This window comes from Chiloscyllium punctatum, chromosome 51 (genome assembly GCF_047496795.1).
Source record: "Chiloscyllium punctatum isolate Juve2018m chromosome 51, sChiPun1.3, whole genome shotgun sequence".
Lineage (NCBI taxonomy): Eukaryota > Metazoa > Chordata > Chondrichthyes > Orectolobiformes > Hemiscylliidae > Chiloscyllium > Chiloscyllium punctatum.
In genome coordinates this window covers 17,656,477-17,670,040 of record NC_092789.1, presented here as the reverse complement: position 1 = coordinate 17,670,040, position 13,564 = coordinate 17,656,477, and positions in this window count along the sequence as shown.

Below are 13,564 nucleotides of genomic sequence, written 5' to 3'. Positions count from 1 at the left end.
TCTCATCCCTGATATGTGCTTGGTGCTTAATATCGTCTTCATTTAAACAATGTCGATGGGAAACAGAGATTGAAGTAAATATCCAGGCCGTGAGGTTATCAATAACGTTTAAGTTCACTTTTGCTTTTCATTCATTGGTGCGACCTGTGTCCCTGTTAGAGTGTGTGCATTCTCTGCCCAGCCCTAGCTGTCTTTGACAAGGTGGTGGTGAGCTAAATTCCTGTACCACTGCAATCTCATCTTCAGTATTTCTTGGTCCACAGCGTTCCATAGACGCCCAGGTTTGAAGCTGTTCACTTCGTTTGAAATAACTTTTAGCGACGTCGAGAGCACCACCGAATTGCCTCTTTGGGCTGCACAGCAACTGCTAAAATGAACGTGCACCAATTCTTAGAATGCAGCTTGAGATCATAAATTTCCCTCATCTATTCGGTTTACAGACCTATCACGAATGGGAAAGATACAGAGAGAGAGAGAGAAATAGGGAGAGACAGAGAGAGAGAGAGACAGATAGACAGAAAGACAGAGAGAGAAGGAGAAAGAGCGAAAGCGAGAGAGAGAGCGAGAGAGAGAGAGAGAGGGAGAGTGAGATGGACAATGATAGTGCAGGTTTGTAATGTTAATATTACTTCAACAGGAATTCCTTGCGTGCACAAAGTCTGATAAAGTGTGATGTAAAATCATCTCAGCCTCTGCTCATCCACCAAATTTCCCTGAGGTCTCTCGATGAACCTTTCCAACTGTTGCCATATTTTAGGCAGTGTAGATTTCATTTTCCATACGGCCTCTTCTGTACTGCATGTTTTTTTTTCATTCTGCGTTTCCATCTCGGTCTCTCATCTTTTCTTAAATTTACTTCTGTCCCGAACTTTCTCTTTATTCTCTGTCTTTTTCCGTCTTCACTCCTTTCTCTTTCTTCTTCTCCTTCCTATCTGTCTCTATTGTTCCCACTCAATCTGTAGCTCTGCCTTACTTGATTTCACCTCCTGTCTCTTGTCTCTCACTCTCTGCTTTTCTTCTGTCTCTTTCTCCCACTGTCTCTCCAAGTGTTCCACTGTTCTTTTCTATTGATATCATTCCAATTGTTTGCGTTATTCCCACTCTGTTCTCGTTCTTTCCTCACCATCTGTGTCCGGCTTCATCCTATCCCTATGCGTCTCTGTCTCACCCTGCATTATTATTTTTCCACATTCTTAAAAAGTGTTGATTTTTTGTTGGTTGGTTGAATAAATTCTTCCAAATGGCTGTCTTCTCGCTGGTCACCACGCAGTTTTTCCATAGTTTGCATGAAATGATCTGTCACTGAATATGATGCAGCAGCGCAGTGTTGATCAGTAGGGAAAATGCAAAGATCTGAATGGTTGAATATCCGATCATCAGATTAAATCCTAAATATTGTAAAATAATGTGTGATGATTTTGTAGATAACACATAAACAGAAGCGTCACACAGTCTAACTTTGTGTCTGTCATCGATGGGAAACTGCAGACTTTGTTTCAAGGGCTGTGGTCGATTTTCAGTGAATCTTGTATTTTTAATTCTTCCCAGTTAACCCAGTCTTGGCCATGAAGTTGAATGTATTGCAGCCTCCTTTTGCGTTCCGGCATCCTCTATATATTTGGAGTTCACAGTCTGAGCTGGATGTGAACATAACGAAGAGAGCGGTCGTGTAATAGAGGTTTACAAGAATGGGATCCGTGTAATAAACGCACGTCTGAGGATATTAGGACGTGGCACATTTCTCCTTGCACAGGACAAGAATGAAAGGCTTCAAACCAATGATGATGTTAATTAGAGGTGATCAAGAGACACTGTTTCTCGCTCGTAGACAAACAGAGAACCAAGCTGTGTGGAGTCGGGCATAGATTTGAAGTCTCTTGAAAAGCAACATACTCCAGATGAAGAAGTTATTTCTTTCTCAAAACACGGAGATTTATTCTTGAATTGCTGCCTGGATATAAGTTGGAGACAGATTCCATTGAGGTACTCAAAAGGGGCATTTAATGGAGACTTGAGCAGAATGGATGTACAAGGTTCGAGCGAAACCAAGGGGATTGCCATTCAGTCATGAGGCACGTTCAAAGATCAACTTGGAACAGTTTGGATTGAGCGGCATCCTGCTGCACCCCGAGTGTTTTGTGATTTCGTGGACCATACTCCAAACATACAGCAAGCTGTGGATTAAAAGCAGAATGGAAGAGCAACTGCCCTTCACAGCATGGTCATCTTTGTCTGGGTGTGGCTTCAAGGATCGGTCGGGACAATAGAGACCACGGGATCCAATGATTACAAATGCATTTGTCACAGAGCAATGCACTAGTCACTCTGGAGGTCTGATCATTTTACCACAGGATGTCCATAGAATTGTGCCCTCGGCCCAGTTGCATTCATATCCTTCCTCAATGACCTTGAACGCTAGATGTTTGAAATGTCACACATGTTTAAGACAGGTGAAATCGAGCAAACTTAGATGAGTAAGCATTTCTCTTGTTTCCCGGATTCTGCCTGAGCTGCTGTGCTATTCCAAAGGAACGCGCTTGACTCTAATCTCCAGCATCATCAGTCTATACTTTCGCCCACTCTCATAAATTACAGACGTATTCGCTTGACATGAATGATGTGAAGACTGATGGGAGCCAACATGCAGAATAAGTTAAAATAGACACAAGATGAAAATTAAACAACATCTGACAGTCTACATTGCTTTGTCAAGGGCAGGCCATGCCTGACAAAGCTACTTCAGGTGTTTGATGATGTTACAAAGTCAGTATATGTGGGAGTACTGTAAGCGATGTTTTCGTTGGCGTTTCAGAACGTTTTTGCTGCCCTGCCAGTTGATAAGTTGATTAGCAAATTGTAAATGTTTGTGATTGATTGGTCATTGGCAGCATGGATTAGAAATTGCTAAAAGATTGGAAACTGAGGGTAAGGGAGGTAGTCATGTGTCAGATTGGAGACAAGCGGAAGTGTCGCTGCCAGGGGATGACTTTCTGAATCCTTGGTATTTTTTCTTACTTTGAAGAATCATTCCGAGATAGCTAATGAGGGTAAAATCCCTCAGTTTTGAAATGACATTGATGAGAGTCAATAGTGAATTGTAAGGATACTAAACGCCTTCAGAGTGACATTAAAATAGTAAAACTAACGCAGCGTGTATAAGTTTATCCAGGTGATTTTTAAAAAAAAATCAGTTCGTAAACTATCACTGCAACATGCCGGAGTGGGTCCAATACTTAATGAAAAAGTGTTCTGCTGGAAATGGACAGCGTGTCAGGCCGCATCCGTGGAGCAGTAATGTCGTCGTTTTGGACATTCGCCCTTCAGCAGGAATTTCTAATGAAGGGCTTATGCCCGAACTGTCAAATCTCCTGCTCCTCTGATGCTGCTTGACCGGCTGTGCCTTTCGGGAACCACAATCTTCGTCTCTGATCTCCAGCATCTGAGTGCTCAGTTTCTGCTGGATGCAATAATTGCCAAACGCGTGTATTCATTAACTGAAAATAATGTGTGTTCTTATAAATGAAAGCTGGGTCTGGATCATCTCAGTATCGCTCCAAGGAGATCAGCTGAATATGTGGGGAGCACAGCTCGTGGTGTTTGTGCTTCTGGTGCTGGAACAGCCCATCGAGTCTGAATGTGGATTAAGAGGACGTATGAGCAATGGGGGTAAGTAAGCCTTTCAGTTTTCAATTTGACGAGCCACTCCAAGAGATGGGAGGCATTGGCGGAACTGAAAAGGCATTCAGGTTAATCAGGGATCTCCCTCAATTTAATTCTTCTTGCAATTCGCAGTTCTCAAAAAGGTCTGAACCTGAATGAAGCACTCTCAGTTTGTGGTTGCTGCAAAATGTCAACAAAAATAATCTCATTTGTACGCATTACTTCAGCTACCAAGGAATGCTCTCCTTTTATCTTTAACCTTCTATGTACATCTAAGATTTTTTTACTAAGGATGGTTCTGGTGTGAGAGTTCATTCTTCATGCTAAACCGAGAGCACAGAGCTACGTATCTGGCTCCTCCTCCCATGGCTAAATCTCAGAGGAATGACAGTATGGCATTCCCTGTCTGCATTCTCGATAGCAGACCACAGTAGACGACGGTCCACTGACCATGTCGCTACCTCTCCTCATAGAATATGCTGGGAGTGCATCGTTGAGACCCGACCTCTATCGTCCCTGCCCAGTCCACACTCGGAGCACAGTGCACTTTTCCTGTCAAATCTTGCTTTTCCCAAAAAACACTTGGAGCACCTTGCATAAAGCCTGTCTACTTATACTCTGGAATTGTTTTCCTTTCAGGGGAGACCTTTGGGTGCGAGAGTTTGACTGGGACCTGTAGAAAAACGTTTTGTCGGAGAAATGAGTACAACGTCCCTAACAGATGTTTCTGGGGTTATAACTGCTGCGTGGTCAAATGATGAAAACAACTGGGGAGTTGGTACTTTCGACTGTGACGTCAACAACTTGTCCAAATACGGACAGATAGTCTGAGTCTTCATAACATTACATTTTCTTCGATCTGTATTAATTAAAATCACTTAATTAATCTCTAACTCGTCTCAACGTTGTATTTTGATATTTCAGTGGTGGGGAGCTGTCTCAGTGCTCGCATTTGGGCAGACACTGCTCCTTCAGCAATGATACTTCCAATTGTACCATGTCTTCAGCACAAACATTCCAATATTGCAGGAACCCCACAGCGCGAACCCTCTAATAGTGTGTAGATCCATCAGCAGTGACGCTCTAACAGGCCGGCACTCCCTCAGAACTGACCCTCTTTCAGAACAGCGCTCTTCCAGCACTAGCAATTAGTTGAGATGAATATCCTGGAGACATTTGAGCTTTGATTGCATAGTTTCTGGTTGATAACCTTCAACTGCGGATTTGGAGCACTTTGGAATTTTCTGCGTAGATATGCAAAGGATTGAGAGTGGGTAGGGTGTAGAGGGATTTGCTCGTGGTTGAAGTGGTGCAATTCGTTAGGACAGCTGTGAAGAGCGGGTAAACTATTTCCTACTGTGACCAAAGAACCAGAGCATATTGGGACAGGCTTCATTAAGTGAATAGAAAATATAATGAACAGGAGCACAGTAGTTTAGGGCAGCAAGGTGGTTCATTCTTTCGCTGTGCTGCATCACAGGACAAGGCATACGGGTTCGATCGCTGACTTGGGCGACTGTCTGTGTGGATTTTGCATGTTCTTGCCATATCTCTGTGGGTTTCCTCTGGGTGCTCCTGTTATCTACCACAATGCAAAGATGTGCATGCCAGGTGATTTGGTCGTTCTAAGTTGACCATAGTCTACAGCAATGTATAGATTCGTCAGGGCTCAATACAGAAAAACAGGGCAGTTGATTGGGTTTGGTGAATAACTCTTCAGAGGGCCGGGTGGACTTGATGGGCGGAAGGCTTGTTTCCACACTGCAGGGAAACTGTAAAATAAAAGTCAGAAAATAATCAGTTTTTCAAAGAATGGAGTATTCTTCTGGATTGGAGTCTCGTTGACTCTCATTTGCCTTAATATCCTGAATTCCAAACACTCAATCAAATTAATGCCTTACTTTGAAGGGTAATCACTTTCAACTCACGACTTGTACTTCTTATTTGTCGAAGTTTGGATCAAAGCTGTCATGATTTTAAGGCTAATAATCAAGGCGAGTACTTCTGGATTGACAAAAACTCTTGCTTTCTACATTGTACTCCTTCAGAGAGCAAGTATAACTTCTAGTTTGGTTCTGAGGCAAAGTCCCATGACAAGATTTCACATGTTATATATTTTATGGAGAAGATTCACAGTTGAATCAACAACATTTGTATTTTGCAGCAACCACCAAAACTGGGTGGGGATTGGAAGGTCTCAGAGACATAAATAAAAGTGTGCGGTTGGAAGTGGGGTAAGTTAATTTGAAAGATGATAGGTGAATGCAGGTGTGGGTTTATCGTGACAGGTCGTTGGAAAGGATGCAATAAATAGGTGGGAAGGAAGATGAACAGGTATATCATGTCAATATGGCAGCGCCAAGTTGGAGCATTTGGTTCGGGTTCAGGTGGAGGAACGGCAACTTTGCAAACTATTGAAGTTGATGTTTACCTTGAGTGGCGGAAAGGTCCCAATGTGGAGGACAAGACGTTCTTCTTTCAGTTATCTGGTGGTTTGTATTTCGTGGTGGGGGAGGCCCTGAATTTGATTGTCTTTGGAGTAGTGTGAGGGTGAGATGACATTGTTGGCCACTGTGCAGTGGGTTTCGTTGGCATATGTGTTCCTGAGATGTTTTCAGAAAATCTCCAGGGGTTGCAGTCCTGTACCCAATGTAAAGAAGACCACATCGAGAGCAACGGACACAGTAGATGTCGTGGGTAAACGTTCGGAAAAATCTCAGCTGAATTTGACAATTTATTTGGAGCCTTGAATAGAGGTAAAGGGTAAAGGCTAACAACTTTTTAGACGGCAAGTGAAGGTTCCAAGTTTGGAGGGTGGGTAGATGTGGTGCGTGTACCCAACATGTGAGTTGCAGAGAAAATGGTATATGTGGAACACAGGGAGTGGTGGGTAGGGAAGCATACTTCTGCTGGTGAGCGATAATTTTAGTTGGCAGAGATGGGAAACGAACCTTAGAGACTGCATTTTCACACAGACGGCGGTGCGTGTTGGAAATGAGTAGCTACAGGAATGGTGGGGGCTGTTAAAATTATAATATTTAAAAGGTATCTTGATAGGTACCAGAATTGGAGGGATTTAGAGGGATATGGACCCATTGATGGCAAATAGTATTAGATTAACTTAAGTTATCTGGTTGTCACGGACGAGTTGGAACGAAGGGACTTTTGCTTTGTTACGCATCTCTATGATTTTCTGACTCTGTGTGAAGTCATTGATTTTGGCAGGTCGATGCAATAGGAATTAATGCAGTAACTGGCAGGACCCTGAAGAGCATTGATACGCAGACAAATATTGGGATGCAAATCGATTGCTGCCTGAAAGTAGAAAAAAAAGATTACGTGGTAAAAAAGATGTGTGGAGTGGTAGTCTTCATTAGTCAGGACATTGACTGTAAAACATTCGGCAGCTTGTAAAACATTTTGTTCCAGGACCCTTGGAGCATTGTGTGCACTTTCCGTTCTCCGCAGCACAGGACGACTTTGGAGATGTCGCACAAAAGATTTATTAGGATCCTGACTGGGTTAGAGTGGATTTGCCATGAGTAGAAGTTCAATAATTTTTTCACGGGATATTTAGAGGTTAAGTCGTGCATTCACAGAGGTCGATCAAATTATGAGTGGCATGACCAGAGTGAATTGCACGACCATCTTCACGGTTTGAAATATCAGAAACCGTGTCTAAGATGAGAAGGATAAACTTTAACGTAGATATGAGAGGCAAAATTATTTTTTATGCAAATGGTGGCAAGTGTCTGTACAACGCTGCCAGCTTGGGAGGAAGCGTGAAAACAGATGCGACAGCAACATTTCAATGCTACGTGGGGAGAAACATGAGTACACAGAAAATAAAAGCTTTCTGACCATGTTCAGACGAATGAGGTCAGTTTAGAAACATATTGTATGTCTGCACAGACACGATGAGCCAAAGGGTCTGTTCATTTGAGGTATTGCTCTATGTTTGAAATCATAATGGAGGAACATGTCGATGAGACTGGGACAACAAGAAGATCAGCGGTCGATTAGAGTGTGAGATGGAGAGGGAGAGGATGAGGAAGGAGAGCGAAGCGGAACTATGAATAATGAATGAGTGAGAGTGGGAGGAGAGCTAATGGACGTTTCAGATGAAGTGATGAACGGAGCAAGCCTTCACCAGCACCTTTTAGAGCACTGGCATCTTTCATAGAATTGGTGACATGTTGGTGACTTGCATTTAAAGCGATAAAAGAGGCATTATGACCAGATCTTTGTACATCTCAAGGATTGACCAGTCTTTTATTAAATATGATAAAATAATCACCCCCTCCACATGTCTATATGAGTGGAACATGCAAGGTGGATTCAATGTTGTTCCTCGAAATGACAGACTAGGCTGCCACAATGCTCAGGGTAGATTACTGTTGGAACCCTAATCCGATCAGTTCTATATCTGATCCCCACTGTTCGATGTGGTCATGTGGTCATCCGTTTATGTTGACCAAAGCAATTTCCGATCTGTGCCGTTCACTCCGCTCAAAACCTTCTATCGATGGAATTCTATTAACAGGCAGTCGGATTGGCTGGCTGAGGGAGGGTACTTGTTGGAAACTCAGCAAGGGGACTCCATTCCCAGGTCGGGATGTACTTAGTGAGATCACGCAGGGTTAGACGCCAAATTTGAGGACATCCAGGGCCAGTCACTTTTGGCCGTGGTCACCACTGTGACATCATCTCTGGAGTTTGCGTTCTTCCAGTGGGGCAAGGATATACAGGGAATGCTCCTGATCGAACCTGCGATTTGGCGGGAAGCAATGATTCTGCAATCCTGTCTGTGTTTGATGTATAAGATGTCATGATGCTCATGCCTTTTCCGAACTCCCCCTCTCCTTGAGTCGGTCTGAACAGACAAAGAAATCACAATGAAAAATGAGTAAGGAACAATGTGCTGCAATCAATGCTCGAAGTTTTATTTCCACAAGTCAGAATGTAATGCTTCAGAGGTGACTAAATTGATCCACTGTAGCTGAACCTGAACAACAAGAAATACAGTTAGTGTCAGGCCCAGCTTCAGAGGGAGTATATGTGGGACAATTCGCAGTTACTCAATCATTACTTCTTACAGCAGCATAACACTTCGGGGCAATACACAACGATGTAAACGTCTCCTGTATCATAGCGATTTGCTCTGCACACTCCGCTGATATATTCAAAAGAGGAGAATCCTTCTATGGAATAGAAAGGGAGAGATTATTGACGCAACGGTCGAGACAGACCAACCCTGACGTCTGCTATCACTGACACACACACAAACCAGAATGCTGTGCAATATTCCAATATTCCCATTGTCATGCTACTGAAGGATAAGGAGAAGGGAATCATTGCACCACAGTAAAGTAACGGCACATTCAGACAGAACTTTCATCCCCACATCTCTGTACTGTTCGAAAGACAAAGTTACTCATTCTAGTTCAACGTTCCAGGACCTGGTGTATGTTGTTGGAGTTTCCAGAGTTCCCCGTTCAGATTCAAGTTCCAATCGTGTGCATCCCTTCTGTACTCTCTCTCGACCAATGATGTGCTCCCTGTATTTTTGCTATCAAATTTCAACAACAAACCTCCGGCTGTGTTCAAACCAGTGAGTCATAGAACTTAGTGTTCAATCCTTATTTTCTCGAATACATGCTCATCCAGGGAAGAATACAAAACGAAAAATCCAGCATGTCAACTTTTCAAAGTTGATCTAACCGACCTGGCACAGTCGGTTTCGGGAGTGAAGCATCGTCTTCTCTAAGAAAGGCAATGCTGGTTTGAGACCCAACCACCCACCCCGTCGCCCACAACCTCCCCCACCCCATCACCACCACATCATCGCCACCTCCCAGCACATGATTCTGCGCTATTCCAAGCGACAGATTGTTATCATTCTGCTAATTCGCTCAAGTACATTTCCCTCGACAGTGTCAGCAAGGTCCATAATCGACAGCAAAAGAAAAGGCCTTTTGGCCCAACGCATCCTCCCAACTGCCTCACTATCCAAATCATATTTTCCAGCGTTTGGCACACTTTATTGCATGCACACTTGAATATTTCTTTATGGCTTGAGGGATTTGCTCTCCCTAAAGTAGACGACCTGATTTTCTCACCCCCACCATTTTCTGAACAAAAACGTTTTTCCTCACATCTACCATAAACTTTCTGCTGCTTACATTAGTATTATGCTTCCTATTCATTGTACCGCCAATGATGGGGCAATGCGTCCTTCCTGCCTCTCATAAATTTGTACACCTCAATCACTTCCACTCTCAATCTCCTTCACTGAAAAGGAAACAAGCCGAATCTGTTGAAACGCTCTTCAACACTCGAGCCCAAGGCAATATCCTGGCCAATCCCCAGAACTTTCATATCTCATACGATGATCATTTCAGAACTGCACACAATATAATCAGTCGAGAATATCGTACAGGAAAACTTCAGCAGTCCAGTCAGCATCCGAGGAGCAAACATGATGCTTGGGCACAAGCCCTCCATCAGGCACATGCTCACTATGGACTGAGGAATATTTGATGCAGTTCAAACATCACCTTTGTTTAACTTTGCACCTCAGCTAATAAGGCCAAGTATAATATGTAAAATCTTAAACATTTGATCTGCCTGTCCGGATATCTTATGAAGTCAGTTACTATGTCCTCCCATTTCCTTGTGATCGTTGATGCTTCTGCAGGGACACTCCAATCTTTTACTATGACCTTGTCTTGTTGGGCCTACCCAAGTGCATGCACTCGCACTTATTTGGCAGAACCCCGTTTGTCACTAATCAGCCCACTAAATCCATATTAGAGTCATTGAAATGAGAGAGAGTAGTATCTTGAATTACGAATGGCCTTCATCTGCTCTTCCATGATCCTATTCAGATAAGCATCCACCCTTCAAAAAAAGCCTTGCAATATTCATTCTAAAACAGGCATCAGCTAGCCCAGAACCAGAAAACCTAGGAGAATAGACATTGCTCTTCACATTTTCTCTTCGAATTCCTCAAAGTCGCCATGAGCAGACATGATGCTCTTTTCAAGGAGTCAGTGCCAATCCGCACATAGTATTCATTCTCAGAGAAAAGGGATTGACTCCATCTCCTAAATCTCAAAGTGAACACGTGTTAAGCATTTTCTTCACCAACCCGTATACCTGCAAAACCACTTTCAAGTAACCATGTCACTGAACTACTGGGTCTCTCTGTTCGGCAACATTCCCCAGACTTCCCAACAACAGTGTAAGTTCTATCCTTATTTGGCTTACCAAAATTCAATGTATTGAATTTATCGACATTGAGCTACATTGGCCACAATGAAAACTGTGTTGTGAAGCTGGTGGACACATGGTTCTCTAATGATGGCAGTAAAAAGACCTGAAGCAGCTTTCGACCGAGTCGGTGTTTTATTTTCTATCTTTTTATGGGTATGTTTTGCTCTGTTCAATGTACACCTGCTGCACAATATACACAAAAATGATTGAAGAAGTGATCTGAAGAGATTTTGAAGTTGAAAATAAAGCTGTTGGTCAATGTCCAAGGACACCTCAGTCCCTGCAGCTCACTGAAGAGTGGCAGACAGGACGGAGACTTTCAGCAATTCTGTTCCCCTTCAGAGGTGAAAGTTTAGCGAAAGTGCCCGTCCACTCGCTTTTGCTGTCAAATTGACACGACCAAGGCGGAGCGAGCCCTGACCATGCATGTAAATGTATTGATGACAGAAGTCTCTTGCTGTTCATATGCGGACAGTTTGCATCGCAATTGCAGTCACGAAGACGCTGAAATGATGAAAGCCCAGATTTAGGAACACACGACCTCCCTCATTGGTTTTCCGGTGCTGTTACAGTGATGACAATGGAGTAGCAATTGAATCTCTCTGCTTTGAAGATCATGCCATAACCAATTAACAATGTACAAAATCGTTCATTGAAGCTGTATCGGGCCATTCTGCATCTATGTCGGTAAAATGTGGGGCTGGAGTAAAGCACAGCAGGTCAGGCAGATCTGAGGAGCAAAGGAGTCCCCGTTATCAGGAGGACCTGATGCAGGACCCTTCATTCTGTCACTAAGGTCTATTCTGACTCTTTATCAGATACTGGTTGCTATGTGTCTTACCACCATGCTTGTGTGATGGTGCAAATCCCTTCCAAATCAAAGGTGTCACTCTCATGTTTGAAACTTTTCTGAAATTGTGATTATGCAGTTTAACATCTTCTTTAATGATTCACTCAAAGAAAGAAAAAACACCGACACACCGCACCGCAAATGATCTCTCCATAGGCACTTCTTATTTCACACCTTCCTAATGCCACCGGGTGACATATAAAAGTACATGATTTCCAATTCATCCACGTACTCATCCCACGTTAATCTCGTTGAGTTGGAAATTCCTATGAGATACCTGGGATCCTTTAATTGCCATTCTCCTGAACCATTGTGACATCATCCAAGATATAATAAGAAAGGAAAATTGAATCCTGAATTTACTGCAAATGGACTGAACTATACAAAGGCAAATTGTTATTATAATTAAACAGACGTCGTGAGACCAGAATTGGAGTATTTTGTCCAGTTTTGGTTACTTTTCTTGAGGAAAGATTTGGTGGCACTGGAGGCAGTTCAGAGGACGTTCATCAAGTTGCTTCAACACATGATAAAGTTGTAATGAAAGGAGTGCAAGTAACTTTGGCTTGAAATAGAACCTCATGATGGAGTTCAGAAGGGTGAGTTTTTATCCGAATGAGGCACTTTTAGGAGAAAGGCAATTGATAAGGTGGACATTGAGCAAATTATTCTTCTTTGTGGGATAGTTTCGACCAAGAGAACTGGGATACAGAGTCAAAAGAGATAGTTTGAAAGCTGAGATGAGAAATAACTGCTTCTTTTATAGCATTGTGAGCCGTATGAGCTCACTTTTGCAGAATGCAGTTGGGGGGATCTAGAATTAGAATGTGTACTCGATTTAGAATTAGAATTAGAATTGGAATTTTTGTCAAGTGTGCTCAAACACAGAGAGAGAGAAGCAAAGTGAAAGGTGTGTATTGTCCACATTTCTGGCGCCATCTTAGATACAGAGGTGTCTCATGACAAATCCTATATATTATTTAGAAAGGTAAGGAAATATAATTAAAAATCAACATGAAAGCCTTAAAATAACACAATTAAGAAATCCTGTCGAACGGTCATTATTGAATATCAAGTAGCAGTGATTACAATATCTCTGATTCGAGGTCAGAAGTATGGCACTAGAAAATCACAGCAGGTCAGGTAGCATCAGATAAGTCGGACGGTCGATGTTCAGCGATAAACCCTTCATCAGAAATGTTCCTAATGAAGGGACTTTACCTGAAACGTCGGCATTTCTGTTCTTCTTTTGGTGCCTGACATGCTATGATTTTGAGCTGCACACTACTTGACACTGATCTCCAGCATCTGCAGTCCTCACTTTCACTCTTATTGCAGAAGCTTACTTCCTGTCACTAGTGCAGGGCAGTAGTCACTTGCCACCTGTAAGTTCAAGCTTGTGTACTCTCTAGATATTTTTGTGGTGAATATGGACTCTTCGGTAACTGAGGAGTCATGGATAGGTGCTTAACATCGTATAATCATTGGCGAACGCCAGCATTTCCTTTGAGGTGACACTTTGTTGGAGTGTGCCCTTTTTGGGTAAGGAAGTCAACCTTTTAAGAGAGATCTTACGGAACATCTTCTGCTAGAGGTTAGTATGGTGTTCATTACCACAGACGACTATGGGGCTCATTCATGAAAATGAGTGTTCATTTCATAAAGGGAGGAAGTGTCTTGGGAAAAGAAAAGGAAGTGGAGTGAAGGATGATCAGATCGGCCACGATCTGTTTCAATGTCGGGAAAGGCTCAATCAACTCTATGGTCTAATTCCCCCTC